Consider the following 22,302-nt stretch of genomic DNA (forward strand, 5'->3'; position numbering starts at 1 on the left):
ATTTTGTCATATAATAAAGTAATAACGTTAGTATAAGCCATGACTTTCTAAGCTTTTTGACATTTATCTATAATAATTCTGATATTTCTCACCCTCCGTTTTTCTATGAATTGTTAATTTTTTAAGTTAATCTTTAAGGGCAAACTTCAATAATAAAAAACACACACACCATGTACTTTTTGTACACAGCAGTGTTTTGTCGACTGGAGTGTCAACCTCTTCAGACTTTCAATAAAAAATCAGTAGAAACCAACAAATAATAGACGTTAAGTACAAGTAATATAAATACCGTAATTACACACACTGAATAAAAATATTTAGCAGGTATTACGTACAGTACTATGTATTTTTCAGGACAGTCATTGCACGAAATTTTATATACTACGTTGGTATTTTCTAATGTTTTCGTTGTGTCATCACCTAATTGCACAATGTGATTTAATTTTTTCGATATTTTTGGAATAGTTCTTATTTAAAATTTTTTCCAAAGATAATTTTGTTTTTTCGAAAATATTTGGGAAATATGGTAAACTAATAAAATTGCTGTTATAACGTGTTATATGTGTATAGTTAAACGATTCTGTATTATTAACTTTTATTTGTCTTTTTCTTATATATTTGTTGACAAAATGTGTAGGATATCCATTTTTGTGCAATGTCTGTCTCATAAACTTGATGTTATCACTATGAAACGAACAATCTAACAGTCTTAAGGTGCTGTCAACAAGGTCATATATAATATTTATTTTCTGTTGTTTCGTATGGGCTCACGTGAAATTTAAAAGTCTACTTCCAGACGTTCCATTACGGAGCCACTGACTTTTTAATCCATTGTTTTGTATAAATAGTGTAACATCTAAAAAATTAATCTGGTTATTGCTTTCTCTTTCATAAGTGAATTTAAAATGTTTATTATACATACTAAAGGTTTGAAAAACAATTCGAATAGTGTCTTTTCTTAAACAAGCTATCGAGTCATCAACATATGTAAAAAAACAGTGGCTCTATGCCACATTCATTTTTAAGATTTTTCCAACAAAACTTGACACAATCGTCGAGCACCAAGTTCGCAAAAAGAGAAGTCAGAGACACAATGGGTGTGCCAAATATCTGACGGTACATTTTGTTATTTAAAGTAAGAAACGTTTTGTTAAATTAAAATTTTGTTACATTTATATTTTAGTAGAAAGAATTTTTGAGCCCCGAAGAATGTGTACGTGTGTACGTCTATCGAGGCTCTTAACTACAAAATCACATGGAACATTTGTGAACAAAGACACAATATCTAACGACACCAACACATAATTCACAAGAATTTGTACTGCTTTAATTCAGTGAATTAAATCTGCACTATTGTTTCAATTCTATTTTAATTTTGATATGCAGTATTTTAAGTTATGATTAAGTACTTTGGCAAGCTGATATGTTGGACTATTAGTTAAAGTGGTAATTGGTCTTAAGAAGAGAACGCAAAAACAATTATAAAACTAAATCTGTGGTATCTGTATATCAAACTTCCAAAAATTATACTTTTAAATAAGACGACATCAAAATAATAGACAAGAAGCCAAATTGTAGGAAACGACTGTTTTCTAATATGCTCCATATAGTGTCAGACGACAATAATGAAAATAAAAAAGAGGACCTATACACTTTGAGTCATACTTATAAAAGATTTTCAAAAATATACGTTGCTGACCATGACTCTTAGTTCAATACATTGACCTCATCATATATCTGTGTAAATATGTGTGCTCTACGATAAATGTACAACTTTGCAAAATATGGACTCTTTTGCTAGCTTGACTTGCGTGCGAACGAACATCTTTACGTTAAATCTTTTCATTCACTGTTTGTAATTAAGGTATTTATATCGCTTGTACTTTATGTCTATTATTCGTTGGTTTGTACTAATTTTTTATTGAATTTGTTAATAAAGCTTAAAGAAGTCAACATTCCAGTTGATGAAACTTTGCTATGTATAGAAAATGTGTGGTGTGTGTTCTTTATTTTCAAAGTTTCCCCCAAAAGATCAATTCGAAGAAATTATTGATTTTTGACAATTGTATGATGAAAATAATTTTTATTAAATCAGTGTACTAAGAACTTCAAAATTAAAAATGATGTAAATACTTATTTTAAAACCTTTTTACATACTAAAAAAATTACTTCGTATATCTTTTTAAAAAATAGTTTTGAAACAGTATTTATAATTAGTTATATAGTTCATTTATCTCATTTGTGGGTGGTGTAGAAACAATAAATATAAAATATTGGAAATAATTAATACAAAACTAACAAACGCAACACCGTATCTATCATTAAAAAAAAGCGTAAAAACGAGTTTAAATTTAAGTGAGACAACTGTGAGAGTCTGTGGGGAGTCTCAACAAAAAACTAAGTGTACTGAAATCAGGAAGAATACAATTAAAGTATCTTATTTATTTTGAAGGCTGTAGAGAGGCCTTTTCAAAGCCGTTAGAGTAATTATAATAATCCCCAACTGAATCACTGTACACAAGGTCCACTTGATGTTATTTGATTTATACACGTTTAATATGTAAATATGTGTAAATGTGTACAAGGTATGTTCTTTACCAAGAAGTGCAAAGAGATCTCTCGTTTTGGTCTTGACATTGTTTTTTAAGCCCTGTGTCGTCATAGTCTTCTCTGAAAGTCTCCAAAAAATATAGACACCTTCAAGACTCTTGGAAGCCTCGAAGAAATTTTATCTTTTACGACTCTTGAAACCATATACGTCAATCGCGTTCTGACGGAGTGATAGTAGAGAAGACGATTTAACTTTCGAAAAAAAGTGGGATTTAAACGGCTAAGATCAAAACCGTGGGTTATAATAAGGCGTCTCATTCATTGCAACTTTATCAGAAAACAGCCAAAAACTCTTGTCACTAAAGAATCTCGGAAATCTTAAACATCTTTCTGGAGACAACCAAAACTGTTCAAAGGTCTCAAAGGTATCAGGAGTCAGTTAAGACTTTAAGAGAAGATGAGACTATATCAGGACTTAACTCATTTGGTCTTGGTCTTAATTTTTTTTATTAACACCATTTTGTCTTGTCTTAAAGTAGGTATTTTATCAGCCTTGTACTGACATATGCATGTTGTTTTTATTGATTTGTTTATTAATGATAATTATACATCAGCATTAGAAAAATAATATCAATGCAGTTTTATGCCATGTTCGGTTCATTTCCCAAAGTTTGTGTATTCGTGAACTCTCGGTCATGCGTTGTTAACATATTGGACTGTGTAAATCTTAAAGGGGGTACGTGTTACTTACGCATTGTGTCATGTTTTGTCGTACGTATTTTTCTTCTTAATTGGATGCAGATGTATGTTCTATCAATCGCTCGAACTAAATATTTCTAGAATCTCATTTTTGTTTAACAACATTATTTTTTAATCTTTTTAATGTAGAATCAAGAATGATCAATGAAAAATCTTTGACTGTCAGAAGCGTTATGTGCAATGCGAAACAGTGTGTTACATTAATGTTTTTTTTCAAGTGGTTAAATGAATAAACGCATTAGACTAAGAAAAGCGTGCCTCATTAGAGCATATCAATAAAGTTTGTGTGATTGACAGCTCAAGATATTTTAGGTTACAACGCTGAAGTTTGTTTTCTAAGATGGAATTACGATACATCATTTACAATAGGGTATATAATCAAGATCTTGGACGGTCTTACAGCTCTCTTGTCTGGATACTACGGAACACAATAGTATCTGTAAAAAATCGAGTCGTACTATCTAAGATCAGGCTTAAGTTCTGATTTACGATTTACAACTCGCTGAAAATACGTGGGATCTGGCTCTTAGCCCAGAAATCTTTGCTTTCAATAGTGAGAGGTCTCGCTTAAAGGTATGTGCCAGAACTTGGTACACATAATTATTGTATTACTTTTATTTCGTTTATGTAGGAAAAGGTGATTCTTCAAGGAAAATCCCACTCAGAGTCTCAGCGCGAGGTTCGCACGTGGGGCTTTCACGTAATATATTGTAGGGGCAAAAGTAGCAAAGTTTAAGCATCAAGTGTACCAAGGTGGTAAGTTGAATCAGGTGGGTGAATAAGTCAGTTTGTAATCACAAGAGGGAACGGAAAGGTTCTCGGGGTGACTTCAGTATTCTTGGACTCAAAATCACATTTTGTTACCTGTGCTAAGGTATGATTATTGATTCCAGCTGAGCCATAAAGCTATTGAACTTATTTTTGAGTTCATTAAGGTAAGTAGATAGTATGACCTTAGTTGATTAATATACCAACTGTGTAGTGACCCTAGTGCCAGCTAAGTGGGACAGATGGAGTGTCTTTTTTTTTAAATTGTTTCCCAAAACTGTAAAGTATGTCTTTTCTCCCAAATCTGGGCCCCTCGTTTATGTGAACGTATTTATCTGCTGCTTTTTCTTGCGCTGTACCTCCGTTTTTGTTCTCCAGGAAGTTGATTGATCTTCTAAGTTGAGTTAATTAGACTGTTGTGAAAATTTTCTGCGATCAACAAGTCTTATTGTGAATAATCGATTCAAAATCCTTCTTTCTTTAGTTAAAAAAGTTACCAAAAATTATTCAAAATTATTTCGTTAAACTTAAAAGGGTACGAATTCTAGACAAGTGATTTTGTTAAGTGAAGTTTAATTTTAGTTGTAATTTGTTTATTTGCGATTATAGTATATTGTAACGTACGACATTCTCTCTTTCCCACGAAACAAAATTGTCACCGAATGGTATGATTGAGTTCGTAGGAATTTCAGCCAACAGAACAGTTTTAATGTAACAAACAGTACAATATTTGTTGTTCTGAGAACTTAGTCTCAAAAAAATTGATCTTAGCAAATACTATGTTAAATTATTTTTGTCTTAGCAATTCAATTTTCTTTTGTATGATTCACACTCCAACTTGTTTTATTTGATTTTGTTTCTTGTAACATATTAAATTTGTTAATATGCACAGTTTCTCTTACTAGATACCTTTTATTACATATTCGTACTTATTTTCCTACGTCCTAATTACAAAAATAGATATACATTTTTATCATTAGTTAAAACATTTGGAAGCCAAGTGTCTCATGGAGACGAATGGTGAGTCCTCACTATTAGTGTCAACTCCACCACGCTTTCTCGTTATAAAAAACGAGAACTTGCAGTAGATTACCTTTCTATGCAAATAATATAATGGTTTCCCTTAAAAAGCTTTCACCTGTTTACAGTTATAACATTATAATAATGAAAGTGTTTGGCTCAGTTGCATTCATAAAAATTTGAGGAAAAAAAGACAAAAGTTTGGAAAAAATAGCACAGAGCTGTCTCTACTGGTGACACTTAAACATAAGTCACTTTTCTTCGACCAGAAAAACGTAAGTTTTCTGGGATTAAAGGTGTTCCTTTAGTATTGTTATGACTAGACTTGTTCAAAGTATGGTCTTAACTGTTTTATTTGAGTGTCATTGGTGGGTCTCTTAGAATTCAGTATTTGTATTTTTTGTACTGAGTAGTAATCTTTATTTAAAAAATATGGGTTATATTAATTAATGGAGTACTTTATTAAAGCCATTTAATAATAATTTGTACTTTTGAATACAATGTAATCGGGTCACTTTAACAAGGTTCAGCGTAAATTTTTTTACTGATAAATAACTTAAATCTATCACTGATTGTTGTTACTGCTGTTTCGAAGTTCCCTCATTCTTCGTGCTGTAACCATCAGTGTGTTCTTAAACTACACGAATGAGTTTATGACCAGTAGGATGTTGCCTGAATCACTTTCGGTGGGCCTCCTTTGCTGTACCTCACTCCTTAGCGTAGTCCGATACTATTGATGTTCTCGATATGCACTTGAGTTGCCTCAGCCAACACGTTATACCTAACGTGTGTAAGGTACTTACGAGTCGCGAGAGTCGAGAGTTGACTAAAGCCTTAGAGGACAGGTGACAGACGCAAAGAGAGCGATTTTTTTTTTTGATGGTGCATTTTTATGGCATCAGAGCGAGTAAAAGAGGCATTGGTTGAATTAGGTCAACTAATGAGCGATGTTCTTGCAGACTGCGTTGAAAGTTGCACGATAATGTTGCATGTTAGGATTTTACATATTGGGAAATAACAATACAACAGTACCAAACGCATTTTCTGACAAGTGCGATTGAGTTTTCGGGTCAGTGATGATGATAGCTTGCATCAGCAATACAAGAACGCCAAATACGAAGTTAGTTATGATAGTAAGCTTAATAGTTTCAAAATTAATTTTTCTGAGGATTTTAAAATTAATTTTGAATATAATAAAGTAGTGTGTGAGTTACAAATTTTAAATTAGTATACATCATCAGGATTGAATAATTAATGAGCAAGTGACTATTCATTCATACAAACATGCATTTTTACAACGAGGCTGCCCGCATTCTATGTTAGCATATCATCAAGCATTCACCTTCAAGCTAATACACACACGCACAAACGTCAGTGACGTACGAGCTCCTCTTGTCATATGAGCTTGCTTTATGTTTACAATACGTCTTATCTGAATTTGACGGAAGGCTAGTTTTTAGTTATAACATAATTTGTATCAATTTGGTATATAATATTATTAGGATTTAGGGGTAAGTGTACCTATCTCCGTGCTCTGCCCTATTACCGTGGATTTTGAAAAACTGATGATTACTTGCTCAAAATAAGAAATGTTTCATATAAAACAATTTTTCAATTTTAATAATCTAAAATGACGTTAATGTAGATGCCATTCAAACAGAAATATTTGTGTATATTTTGAGTAAATAATTATTTTTCACGGTATTAGGTACAACGCGCTCATTAACTGATTGTGTACGTATTTTCGCAGTGAGCGTAAGTAAACATAACCCTATACATACAGAACGCACGACAGTTAACACGTAAACAATTAGTAGGTAAGCACGTCGATCTAACGTAACCAAGATAAAGAAAACTAAAGAAGGCAAAAAAGGCAAGAAAGGCAAGAAAGGCAAGAAATCGATCGAAATAAAGAAAAACAAAAAGTGTAATTCTCCAGAGACATTAAAATTAGCTTCGAAAAGTATCTATTCTGGAAAATCTATTGCTAAGTGCTCAAAAATGTATAAGATTCCTTCTAAATAAATAAGCAAGTACAAAAAGAAGTAATATTTTTTTTAAACAATAAATAAGTCATGTAGAAAATGTAGGTGAAATTTGCATTTTTTTTTATATTCCGCAAATACAACTTTCTTCACCCACGGTAATACGGACACGGTGATTGGGACACAACCACGGTAATACCAGCATATCATTTTTATTCGTTTAAGAAATATCCTACTGCAGTTTTAGATTCATAAAATTTTTTTACATATTCCGTAAGAAATTATGTAAGATTTAAAAAAAAAGTATTCCAAAAAATTTTAGTATACCATTTTTTATGGTGCATTTAAGTTGGAATTTTCAGTACGTGCCACGGAGATAGGTACACTTACCCCTATACGATAAAAAAAGTATACTTAACTGGGAGAACGTGATCTACCTTAACAAAAAAAAGCGTAGTATTAATTCAAAGATAATGAAATTAAATGTTGCCATTCACAAAAAAAAGGTGGAAAAAAAGGCCGACAACGTAAGAATCCATTACCTTGAAGTGTCGTTAATAATGCCAACTCTACTGAGTTCGAATCTAAACTCTGAAAAAAAAATTGTTTTGTATTTCTGACAAACATTAATTTTGATTCTACATCTTTAACAGAAGTTATGAAGATTAAAAAAATGGGTTTTCATTTTTAAGCAATAGATAAAAAATTTAATTCATGAATAAGAGCCAAGTATGGAACTTAGTTGACCGACATTAGTTTTACACAAGTAGAACCAAACCTAACATAATTGATTGCAGGTAAGTATTGAAAACGAAATCTGGAGCCAAGAGATAAATTTAATTTAAAGCCTGATTGTGATCAGAGAGTTTTAACATTCAAATATAGACGGTTTATTTAAAACAACGATAGTATCCACAGTACCCTTGATTCAAGACGTTGCAACTATAATTACTAAGTTTATTTTGGATACTAGTCAGCTTGATTTGATGACTGCATTTTTGCTTCCTCATGCAACCATCTTTATATATTTAAGGACATTCTATTATTTTGTTTTTTTATAAGACTTATGAAACTATAAAAAAAAATTGTTACAACTTTTCTGAGACAATTCTACCAAAAAAAAATGTATTCTTACTTCTTTACTAGTAACATAATGTCAAAATTTATTTTTTACGATTAACGTTGTGTAAGTAATAAGAAATTTATAAAAAATTTAAACACTAAACAAGTTTTATTGACTAGGACTTTTATTACAATTGCGTTTTCAACAAATTCACAGATACCCTTACGAAGCACTGGATACTTTCTCTCTCGATTTTTATTTTCAATTCTTGTAACGTAGGACCTTGCAGTTTTCTGTCACTTGCTAAAGGTTCAGTGCTACATGTATTAAGTATAATACACCTATTAATTTTTTTATTTTTTCGCGCAGTTTTAAATGAAATTCGTGCACATGTCTCTTCTTCATACTACTTTTTTTTTTTTTTACTTAAAATGTAGTAACAAATCTTTCTAGCGTGAAAGAGGTAGAAGGACTCAACTACTATTTTAAAATTAAAATTTAATGTACATATGTACGAAAGGTGTGATTATTGTTATCAAAAACAGAAACAATATGCTCGTTTGGAGTAAGTTTATTACTTATTTTGTCGTTAGTGTTTATATATTCGTATATAAAAACTATACGTACTAACTGCGAATCTTACAAATATATAAAGCGAAGTCACTAAAACCGTTGTGATCGGTAACCACAAAAACTACTAAACTAATTTTGCTGAAATTTCGCACACTGATATTTGACACTTCCTGGATGGTTTTACTATATTTTTTATCTTGAAAAATTTAATAACAATAGCAATAAATAAGCTCAAACTTTGGCAAAAATACACCAGTTTTTTAATTTAGTTCAGTACGATCTGCTAGGTGGCGTTGACATAAAATTGAGGCTACCTGTAACAGAATTAAGTAAGTGTGGTTATAATACGCTGGAGCGTCCTAAAAGTTACTGCAGTCATCTACCGGTAGTTCAGTTAGCTACAGGAAGAATAGGTAGCTGGGTATCCTGGTCACTGACGACACTCTTCTCTAATGGGCAAGGCACCTATGTCTACATCCATTCTAAATCCCCAGGATTCACGAGCGCCACTAATAAGAAATTATTGTAACTAATGACGTCTCCAGCAGAATAACAGAAGACGTATTAAGCCAGAACACAAATTGCTCCAGCACTTCAGAGTTGTGAAGCTGGTCCACTATCGCACCTGGTGCCGTCAGAGAATTTTTGACTACAAACGTAGGCCAAGGAAGACAGCCCTGAAGGATACGGGCCACCATAATAGCTACCTTCTTAGTGGTCGTGTCCCCAACGTTAACACATTAGTCTGACTAACACTGAGTGGTTGGTTATTCAGGAAACAACCCGAAGACGAGATATTCTTTGGTCAGCAGCGTACCTTCCTCACAGTCTCCATACATAGAAATGTCGAGGGTAAGAGTTAACTAACTTGCAGCCAGCTCTTTATCATCAGAAATTATAATAAAGAATAGCTGGAAGTCTCACCACTGGTTCTCTTTAGGGCCATTTCAAGTATTAACAATCTTTACTTAATTATCGATCTCATGGGTTCTTTTAAGGGCCACTTAAATTTAAACTACCTTGCCAACGAATAAATTCTTACAACCATTTTTGAAAACGATTTGTCGACTAAAGGACAATCTTAACTAAAGATGGCCACTATGCAACCAAGCCAGTCATTCACTGGCAGTCGTCACGAGCAGAGTTTTTCTTCGCAAGGCTGGGTACCCCAGTGACCGTTGACTCTACATTACCCTCTTGACTCTCAGCATTCAACCAGAAATCACCGATCCTTTCCAAGGTCTGTGCTGGACGAACCTAACAGCTTTAATGGAAAAAAAAACTTGAGCCAATTTGACAGTTTCTAACGGGCAAGCATTACAAACTAATCTCCCCATCTTCGATTACCAAAATAACTGAGTCTACAAAAAAAAAGTGCTTTAGACACCAACGTTTGAGACGTTATACTAGGAGACGTTGGGAAAGATCTCTGCAACGAGCTTCAAAGATTTGGACTTTGTAATTTTTCTTCCGATCAGTCTGGGGCTTCAACAGCAGGCCAGAAAAGATCACCCTTAGGTAGTATCCAGGCAGTCACAATTGCTGTAAACTTTGGTCAAGAAAGAGTTTACTTAAGAAGCTCACCGGTCTTTTTTAGGGCCATAGAATGTCAAACTACCTTGCCAACAAATATATTAGAACTCAACAAAGTTGACAGAAAAAAGCCTTTAGGGGTCACAAAATTTTTAAGCATGCTTAAAGTCACAAGAGAGTGAGTTGGAAGAAAAACTTCAAACGTATTTGATAAATACAATTCAGGCTCCAAAAAACTGACGTAGAAAATTTATCGAGATTGGGACAGCAGTGTCAAAATTGACAAATAAAGAATCCATTACATGAGAGATCAGCTTTTCATTGTACCCTTAAAATTATTCCTGATATCTTTAAGGATCTTAATTCAGATTTTATCGTAGGAAATTTATTTGTGTTTTTGTGACAATAAAAAATGTAGGGCTTAATCTTTAGGGCTTTGTTGCTCTGGTAATAAAGTTGTGAGATAAAAGAAAAAATTTTTTTTTTAACTTATATTTTTTTGGAGTCTTAAGTCTTAACAGCTTTAAAAAATAGCCCTTCTTATAAATTATACAAAAAAAATGCAAATCAATGGCCCTTAAGGGCTGACGATTATTTTATGGCATAAGAAATGCACAGTACTTTTCAGCATAATTATATTTTTTTCTATTTTTTAAAGCTTATTATTTGACCAAATAAGCTGTATGGATTCCGAACAGGTATGTTTTTAACAAGAAGGTTTTTGTTCTAAGAAGTGTTAGGAATAGAAGTAAAATGACTAACTGAGAACGTCTCTTATTACATGTTAACACACGATGGTGTTTCATTTAGTAAGTCTTGGGCAAAGCCGAGACGGGGGGCCACTAGTTTTATATGAAAAAAAAGGTCTCACCTGATTGGTCATTGCATAGTATGGGTCACTACGTGCTCCTCATTTAAATTTTTGCATTAATTGCACTAAACCACTTTCGTTTTGGAGAGTACAGTATCATGTCTCTTTAAAGCATCTTACCGAACAAAACTTGAACTACACTTGTAACAAAAAAATCCATTGTCACGAGTGGTTGGTAGTAAGTGGTTTTATCAACATGCATCCGTCACACTTGAGGCACTAATACTTGCGAATCTTTAAATGACCTTTAGTGTGATCATACCATTAGAATGTTGGTAAGAATATTTTATTATTATTTTTTTATTTGTACTGTGGATCCTCTGGTAAATAATTTGACTACTTTTTTGAGTAAATGCTGCTTTGAAGATTTTGCATTCACAAAATTTGTTTTTAAAATTTTTATTATTATAAATATCTATTGAACTGTTAAAAGAAAAGTTTTTTCACAGATTACAAACTCAAACTGGTTATTTTTTTTTCTATTAAGCTTTTTTGTTAAGTAAATGAACTTATCTGTTGAGTATTTATTTTTGTTAATACGTACATTCTTAAAAATTTCCTTTTATGTGTTTTGTAAGTTACATGTTTATCGAATTACTTACCAGTTAGGATACTTAATTAAAAAATGTACCTAATTTTGCAGGTATAAAGTATGTTTATTAAGGTAGTTACAGGATATACTGAAGTTTTTCTTGATTTAATTAATACGGATTGAGTATATTTTAATACTCTTCGTAACGATAAGTTATTTTTAACACTAAGGAGTTGTAGTATTTAGAGGGACTTTTAATTATTAATGATCATTATTGTTTATAATTAAAATCTTATCAAGTTTTTAGGGTGAAGACAAAATGAAGTTGAATTTCATTCTAGTTATATACCTCTAAGTTATTTAAAAAGATATTATATTGTTGTTATGTGCTACGAAATTATAAGATTAACCTAATACTCTTTTTATAAACACTAAAAAAAAAAGAAAATATTATAATTTTAGTAAAAACTTCTCACTTGGCCGAAGTACAGTCAAATAATTGAAAAGATGTTCTTAGATCCAATAAAAGCACTTTTGTCCTTCACACAATACTAGTATAAAAACATACGAGTGAATACGACTACAAACATTATCAGAGATGTGTAGAGAGATTGCTAACACCAATGCTACGATGCAAGATGAATTTTTGGCACTGATAGAAGCACCCCGCCGTGGCCAGCCGTCGAACCAGGCGCACATCTTACTGCTCGTATCGAACAGCGTGCACCTACGAGAAGAGGAGTGGATTCGCGTGAAAATGATCATATAGGTGCACATTTTTGAAAGACGTAAAAGGAGTATACGGAATGTGTGTCTACGAAGAGAGGAGTGGAAATGTTGATTATAGCTATATATCTGAGCGCACAGCCAAAGAAAGAGACGAAACGAGTTTCTCTCTTTTGACTGCAACCAAGTATATCGTATATTTATTGAACTGATTTTTGCTCCCACTCTTTTTCTTTTTTCCCCTACTTTTTAGTTTTTCGGTTGCTGCTCATGCCACCACTCGAATTGCTTTGCTTTCGATTTCAACTTTCTGCAGATTTTTTTTTTAATGCATTTTATCGTTCTTGTTAAATTTCTCATATTTATGTTTTATATAAATTTATAAATAATGTTGCCGATTTTCTTTTTCTTTTTGAAACGTTGAAATAAATATATTTTTTAAACTTAATCTATTACATAACTTAGTAAGTTGATACTTCTCGCTGCAAAGCCATTTTGCGATTTCATAATAATAAAATGAATTTCTTAAGATGTAAGTATAATTCATACATTTAAGAACTCACAAGTTATTGTAAATATCTAATTTATTAAGAGAAAAAAAATCCAAAGTCACAAGAAAGTCCACACAAAACTGCCTGAACATTTTGATTTTGCGTCTTTTGTTGTAAAATGTAAGAAGTCACATCAGTGCCCATCTATTGCAATTATTGCAAGTTAAAATTTTAATCAGTAAAAACATGCAATTAACATTTGAGAGAACGTATCTGAGGGCACAAGAAGACTCACTTTGTTACAGTAGCATTAAATATGATTTTTACCAGCAGAATTTTCACGTTCCTTACAATTTATACCTTGTGGTTACAACTACTTGCGATTGAAATATTTAATATGTAGTGAAAATATATTTTTTTATGTAGAAATGATTAAGCTGTCTCGATCATTCATGTTTTATACGATAGTTAATCATTCATTAAAATCGCTTAAAATTAGTAATGACAAAAAAGACCGCTCTTTACGCTTTGATTTAAAAAAATAGAATCTTTGTTATTCTGCGTCACCCTGATAAGTAATAAATTGTTTTTTTATAAACAAATTATTAATACGTTTTAAAAAATTTGTTTTGCTGTAGAAACATACCTAAATATTTTTTTTTATTTTTGATTATACTATTAACTCTTACTTTAGATAATTTTAATTTCTTGTGAATTTTAAAATGTATGAATTATACTTACTTCTAAAAAATGTATTTTATTATTATAAAATTGCGAAGTGGCCTTGACAACAAAAAGTATCAACTTACTTAACTTTCAAATAGGTTAAGTATAAAAGATATATATATATCTTGACGTAAAAAAAAAAAAAATTGGCAACATTATTGATAAATTCAAATAAAACATAAATATAAAAAATTTAACCAGAACGATAAACTGCATTAAAAAAAATCTGCAGAAAGTTAGAATCGATACCGTGATAGCAAAACAATTCGAGTGGTGGCAGAAGCAGCAATTAACTTAGCTACTGAATCTCCGATCCTTAGCAATCTGATACCATTTATGTTGATTAATAACCTCTGAAACTTGTTCTACGGTTCATTACAAATATAAGGAAAAATAATAAATTAGGGATAATAACTCAACTGCTATCCTTAAAAAAATAGCTTAAACTCTTTTATCAAACAATACTGAATTTCAAAATAAGTATTAAAAGTAAGAGAAAAAGAAAAAAGAGTGGGTATAAAAATCAGTTCAATACATATACGATATACTCGGTTGCAGTCAAAGAGAAGAACTTGTGTCGTCTCTTGCATTGGCTGTGCGCTCAGATATATAGCAATAGTCAACATTTCCACTCCTCTCCTCGTAGACACACATTCCGTATACTTCTTTCACGTCTTTCAAAAATATGCACTTATATAATCATTTTTACGCGAATCCACTCCTCTTTTCGTAGGTGCACGCTGTTTGATACGAGTAGTAAGATGTGCTCCTGGTTTGACTGCTGGCCGCGGCGAAGTGCTCCTATCAGTGCCAAAAAGTCGTCTCGCATCAGAGCATTGGTGTTAGCAATCCCTTAACTTATCTCTGACATTACGTGAGAAAGCCACATCCTGCGCTGTGGCAGTGCAAAGTGATCTGTCAGTGGCATAAATCGTGCACCTGAAAATTTGCGATAAACCAATATGCTACTTTGTAAGAATATGCAGACATCTAGTTCATTAATAAATCGGCTGTCTACAGCACACTTACAATTTATGGAGAATTTACGTCCTAGACTGTTAAGCAGTCATGAGATACACCAAGACTTCTCTTGGGTTCTCTTGGCAAGTAGCGTGAGCGCAGAAGGACAGTTATCTCTTTTTCTCTCTCTCTCTCTCTCTCTTTTACCAGATAGGCAATAGTAAAAGAGTCACCCTATACTTAAAAAAATAATCAGTTTGAAGTACTAAAGGATAGTCCGTAAAAATGTTACTTAAAATGTTTGTTACCGTTACTGCCTTATACGATAGTTGCAACTATCTCTTATGGTAGCTATTACCGTCCTACAGCCAGTCATGCTTACAACCTTTAGTCTGTTGATACTAGTGATTAGATATATATAACTATCAAATTTAAAAGAGCATTTAAAAAAAAGATAAGCTTATTCGAACACTGCAGTAATATGTTTGTTTAAGAATTTTTATAATGATATATTTAAACAATGCATGATGTTGTTAAAAAAAAATGGAAAAAATGGTAATGGGATCAGTTCGTTGAACGATTCAAATATTAATGTAACCTATATTTCAACTGACCATGACAATTTAATCAACAATAGCTTACTGGTTTAATCTGTAAAATGCAAGAAAGAAAGAAAATTATAAATAAGATCACAACTGCCAATGTTGTTCAATTCAAAAATCAAAACATGTTAACTTGTCGTGTATCAGCTCGCCACTGCAATCTATTGTCAAATAATGTTAATTTTGTTTTTAATAATATAGTTAAATTAGGTGTCAACTAAATAAGTTATAATAATAAAAATCGTCTAGCAGTACGAAACAAGAGTTCAAAACAGATAGGATAACATCAGGCAATTGATTGTACTCAGTACTGATATACTTGACATGTGTACAACTCAAAAAGTTTGAATTTTTTTCTTTAAAATCTTAGCAGCTGCGCTCAAAACTTTGATTTTTTTTTTTTTTTTTTTCTACAGCTTGAACTAACGTAATTCATCCCAAAATGTCCTTTGTTACTGTTCTAACAATTAAATAGTTAATTCTGACAACTTTAATGTTCAAGACTAGTTATTTTTTCATTACATTCAAAGTAAATAATGGTATTACTTAAGTAATAAAGTATTGACAATGGAATTTTTTTGGATGAATCAGACCAATTGAATCTGTTCAATACGAGAAACAAAAAAAATTAAAATTAAGAGCATCAACTGCCAAAGTTGTTCTAATAAAAATTCAAAACTCTTTTAATTGTCGAAGTGTCAGTTTACCACTGCAATCCATTGTCAAATGTTTGTCATATGTTTTTAATAACTTAGTTAGACTGGGTGTTAATTGAGTCAGTTGAGATTATCAAAAATTGTCAACCAATACTAGAAAAGGAATTGAAAACAGATAGAGTTACATTTTGCAATTGATTGTACTCAGTACTTATATACTTGCTATGTGTACAACTCAAAAAATTTAAATTTTCTTCCTTTAAAATTTTGGCAGTTATGCTCCAAACGTTGATTTCTTTTTTTTGTATTCTACAGCTTGTACTAAGGTAATTCATCCAAAGATGTCCTTTATCTTTGTTCTAACCATTAAATAATTAATTCTGACACCTTCAATGACTTAGACTCGTTTTTTTTCTTTGCATTTGAAAAATAGAATCGTAATTTTTAAGTAATGCAGTGCAGCGAAGGCTATGTTTCTAAAGAACTTTGTGTAACAAGGCCAAAAAAGAAAACCGTTATAGTTCAGGTTCTAGTATAAATGATATTTATATTAAATTAAGTCTTAGCTGCAATACGTATAAACTAATAAGTAGAATAATGGACTTTTCCTCTGTAATTTGCAATCCTGACTTGAAATTAAATAAAAATATACTAAAACTAAAGTTAACTATATTAAATAAAATTAAATGGCAAGTAAGGTGAAATAGTTAGGTATTTATGATAATATTGATAGGAGTGACATTGATTGATCTCAGAGAAAAATAATTCTTAAAGTAGGAAAATGTGTGGATAAATTACTTACTAAAGGTAAAACAATAAATAAAATCAGAAAGCTTTTGCGAACAAATAAAATAATGAAACCAGAAAAGGCCAAGAATGCTTTATATCCAAACTAGAAAAAACGATATTTATTATAAGACGAAGTTCAATAAATACAAAAACCATACCAAAATCTAAAAAAAACAACTATTAAATAACACTGAAAATACACATAAAAGAAGTGCTATGACATCTGCTAACACAAAGAGGTTATGGGCGTTTGATAATACAAAATCAATGCCAAAACAAATGTTACAAAAAACATTAACTATATGTATCCAATATATATACATCCAATAAATACGATGAAAATATGATCAAAAACCCAAATTTGATTGGCGAAACTCTTAATAATCATTTTGCAAACATAGGTATTTTAACTCTAAAAAGCATCAAAGAACTAAAGATAAAACCTACCTGACAGAGCAAGATACACAACAATAAAATACTATACATTGATTCCTGTGATGAGGATGAGGATCTAGAAATAATAATGTCTTTTAAGGATAAAATTAAAAAAACAGAGAAAATACACGCAGGAATAATTAAAAGACTAACATATCATTTGGCTCTTTTACTTACTGTTATATTACATATATGCATAAAAACTGGTAACTTTACTTAATGTTATAGAGGTCTGAATATAATACTGGTACACAACAGCGGGGAAAAACATAATATTGATAACTACAGACCAACATCACTGATCTCAAATTTTGCAAAAAAATTTTAAAGTGTAATTTATAATAGAATTATTAACTTTTTTACAAAGAACAAATTAATAATGATTTATCAATTTGTATTTCGAAAGAAAAAAGATTGCATGCATGCTCTAGCATTGCTTCATGACTATGTTAATAAACACTTTAATATTTTTAAGCCTACTGCAATAGCTTTTATCGACATTTGTGACGCTTTTAATCGTGTATATCCTGACGTACTGTTGAGCAAGCTAGAGAGGGTTAAAATGAGGAAGTAACATTAAAACTTCTTCAAAACAACGTTACAAATAGAAGCTGAAGAACAATGATAAATAATACTTGCATTATCTAACAAGAACTCAATAGTGGAGTTTATCAACGTACAATATTGGGTCTGTCATTATTTCTTAGTTACATGAACTCCTTACTTATTCAAACACAAGGTTTAGTATCATTTGCGGATGGTACTGCAATTTTTGTAGCACGAACTTTTGGTTAAAGTAACTTAAAAATATTAAAAATACTGTTTTCTTGGTTGTATGTGAATGAACTATTAACAAATAGAAGTAAAATAATTATCGTAACTTTTGGAAAGTACGAGGGCTGAGTATCCACTGACTGTCCTATGATTATATATTGGATCTAATATATGTTATGAATATTAATTATATATTTATAAACATTATTATAGATGGAGCCCAATTGATTCAAGTGCCAAAGATCTTGGATGATTACTTTCGTGACCAGAATAACGGGGACGATCCAGCCACAGAGATCGAAAAGACGGGCAAGAGTTGTGATAATGGTGCACTAAGTCTGCTGCAGCTCAAAAGTAGGTAACGTGAGATAAAAAAGATCGCCAATCGGATCCAAACTCACACCAAGCTAACTGACAAGGCCATTCACGCTAAGCTGCCGTGACGTTGGCCTGAGGCGAATGTCCGGAGAGAGATCGTGCAGTAGCTCTGGCTCGTTGGTGACCCACTTTCTCAGTGGAAAGCCCCCCGCGCGCAGCAAGCTGATTAGTTTATTGCTATGACATTGGGTTGTCTCTACATCATCAGTGCCAGACAGGATGTCGTCAGCTTAGCGATCTCCTCGAACGATTAATACAGCTTCGGGCCATGCTTCACCTTCGTCGTCACATAATTTCAAAATTGTCCGCAGGTAGAGATAGGAAGTACTAGCCTCGCCGTAAGTAACAGTCAGCAGCTGGAAGTACTGCGGTGGGACGGATTTGTCGGTGCTCCACAGAATCCTCTGCAGGTTGACATCGCACTCATTGATCAAGATCTGGCGAAGCATCATTTAAATATTCACACAAAACGCGATCCGATGTCTCCTCCAACGAAGCAGGGTACTCGGTAGGCAGGCTTAAAGCTTTGGTCCAGCGTGCAAGGCATCGTTGAGGCTGTGGCTGCTCGATGTTGGTTTAAACGCATTGAACACAACGCTCAAGCTTTTTTGTTGGCCCCCAGATTGCCAAATTCCATGATGAGGAATATAATGTACTGGGCCAGAAGATGAGCTCAAATCGGCCTCATTCAAGAGTTGTATGTGCCCATGCTTAAGGTATTCATTCATGAAGTAACTATACTCACTGGCTACTTTTGGAGCACGTTTCAGTTGGAGCTGCAGCACCCAGTGTAAGGGCTTGGTGCTAGTCAGGCTCTCACCTAATAAGGATTTATCTCACATACGAACGGCTCACTTACGTTGGAAATGTAATGACGCACTTGTTGCTATCCCTAGATTGATGGAGGCATCAAGGTAACCTGTCCTTATTTGCACATTCTAACCAACTTAATCTAGCTTGAAGGACTAATGTTTAATTAACTGGTTATTTTAAGGAAGAAAAGAATGATCGATACAGTGACTGCACGAGGACAATGCTGTCGAATTAAAGATATAATGATGGCTGTGTCCAGCTTACTCGGGGTTTTCTTTTCACATCTAAGCCTCACCGTTGAGCAGCAGCCACAGCAGTATGCAGTGACTCCAGAAAGCGTCCGAGGGGGTGGGATGGTAGTAGGCGTGAAATACAAATCAGCAATGCCATGTTTCATAGTATGGCTAACTATGGTATTGTGGCCATGGGCTCTGCATATTAAAATGTCTTGAGCCCCTTACAATCTCTACAAATGAAAAAACTTAATGTCATACTTAACAAAAATTTCGATTAAATTGAAATGAAGCAAGAACCTCTGACAATAAAACAGGCCTTTATATTTAACTGTCTTATATGTAAAAATAGTTGTTTGCATGTCAAATATTCGGACACTTATAGCGTGACTAGAAAAAACAGTACTTAACTACCTAAATGTAAGTTTAATAGTTGTTAGTGTTGTCATAATCACGTAGCCAAAAATGCGTTTTATATGTTACTCAAAGAATTAAGGACTCTAAAAGATGTAAAAAGAGGAAGGAATAGCCTTATGCTAAGAAAATAGTGTGAACATCTTTGTAATATATTGGTAGAAAAAAATTGACATAATTAATTATATATATTTCAAACAACTGCAGTATACTATTAAAAGATAATTAGCTAAGTTACATGGTAACAATAATTTAAGATTTCATTTTAACTTAAAATAATTAAATTACACGTTCTTTACTCTTTCTTCTTTTGTTTATTCTATGTTAATGTACATATGTATAGTTTTTGTTTTAAAGTTTATTCTCAACTTATTGTTTAAAAAAAATTTTAAGCACCTCACCAGTGTTTGGATACGTAAAAAAACTCATTACCAAAAATTCTTTAGATTTTGTTTTGTACTGCTCTTACGTAATACTTATAAAATGTAATCGAGTGGCTTACCATGATATTATATGTAGTAAATTATACTTATAGCTTATTAGGTAAGAAATTATTAAATTATTATATAACTATATAAATCAAATCTTTAAATTACATATTTGCATAAAAAAAAAAGAATAAAAAAAATTCATATAATATAAAAATTATGTTTTTTTTTTTTGTAATAATTCATTGGAATACACTTAAAAAAGAAGTCATCATTGTACAACATTATAACAGTTATTTGGAAATGAGTACATTGGACGCATAATATGACATATAATGATAAGTTCTGGCTAACGTCTTTTCTTCACTCCTTGGTCCATGATTTTTTTTTTGTTAATGATCAATTTGTTAAAAGTATCAAGATTTTCTGTAATGCCTGCCCCAAAAAAACGAAGCTGACAGTGGTAGTCGTATTTTACTAGGTTGACATCTTTTTGGCATGATGGACAAGTATTCTTTAGATTTATTTGCGTTTTGCACGCAAAACGGTGTATTTCAAGGTCACTTTTGTTCATTATTCACATTTTCACACGGTAAGTGGTATTGTGTCAAGGGTTTGTTTACGATTTGTGTGATAAAATTTTACCTTATATATTTTATGTCGTTCGAAGGCTGTCACTATCATCCCTTTGTTTAAATGAGTAGTGAGACTTGAATACAACTATCGTCCATCATCGTGTACAGCATCATGGAGGTAGTAATTTACATGACTGAGAAGGTTAGATATCATTAAAAACAAGGTGTATATATTCAGATTTATTATAACTAGCACCTAAGATACTACTTATTCCTGATGTGGGTCACGATCTTAAGAAGGTTCAGTGTTTTTTGAAGAGATTTATTCACTGAATAAAAAAATAAATGTTGTACTTTAACAAGCTGGAAGTACAGATGAATTTTTTCTAGATTGTTTATCAGCCAAATTTGCATGAAAAAAATTGCCAAAGTTACATGATTTAACGTTGCTCTTTGTTGCACAAATTTTTAGGCTAGAAATTTATTTATGATAAGAAAAAAAATCAAATGAATAGCTCAACTTCTAAGGAAAACACTTGTATCAAAAAATGTGTACCTTATCAGGCATGTGGAAAAAATATCTTTGCAAACGTAAACAAAGTCGCAAGCAGGTCTTATGCTAAGTACATGGAAGAGAGCCGATTATCGTCTGCTGTCTGCTGGTTTTTTCACACGAAGCGAGACGTCTTTACAAACCTTTGCTTCTAGAATTTGTTAAACTGGAAATCATGACCTGAAACTTGGCCCAGCCTTTCTTGAGACTCCAAACTACAATGATGTGCAAAATAATGTGTCGAAAATTTATAGCACACTTTTGATGACGAAAATTAAGTCCCTTGTGACTTTTTTAGGTTACTTTTTATCATGAAAACAGCACGTTTTCAAGTTTATTCACTCAGACTATCAAAAACCAGATGACTTAGAGTATCTACCGTAATTTATTCATAACATTTTAGGGTTTAACTTTTGTACACTGACAAGTTGAACACAGTTCATCTTCTTCATCAGCTGTGTTTTCGTTTTTTGTATTTTTAACCATTACATATCCTTACTGCTGGGTTATATAATATACTATTGTGCGGCGTATATCTTTTACCCATTAAGCAGTTTATAAATAAAAATAACATTTTTCTCTATTTGCCGTTTGATTAGAAGATAAATTCGATCTGTTGGATACTTAAGTTAAAAAAATTTAGCAATATAGTTGGTGTTATAGGGTTTTTTTGTAAAGACGCTTTTTTTTTGGTTCTGGTACGACTCACTCTTACAAATCGTAGTATTAGAGCAGCTTATTTTTCATTATCTTTTGCAGAAGTTTCCAGCGTTCTAGTTAGTCTTATACTTTTATTTGGCACTTGGATTCCGACATGAAATCGCACTTGTACCTTGTGTATGAATGATTGATTTGCCCGCTTATTTCGATGATTCATGCAACATTTAGTGTTTCTACCGCAACTGCTTAGTCACATAGTCAGTAGTATTTAGCATCGTACCTTATGTATGCATGGCTGTTCTTTCTAGGATAGCATCAGACCAAACTTATTTAGGTATATCTCTATTCCATAATCATCGACTAAGTCTTTTACTATTATGTTGAACCGACGTCCATTTCCTGATACATTACTAATTCTGATTAATTAGAACGAAG

This window comes from Copidosoma floridanum, unplaced genomic scaffold (assembly GCF_036245765.1).
Source record: "Copidosoma floridanum isolate Cflo_tuat_1 unplaced genomic scaffold, Cflo_Japanese_pri ptg000020l, whole genome shotgun sequence".
NCBI classification, from domain to species: Eukaryota; Metazoa; Arthropoda; class Insecta; order Hymenoptera; family Encyrtidae; genus Copidosoma; species Copidosoma floridanum.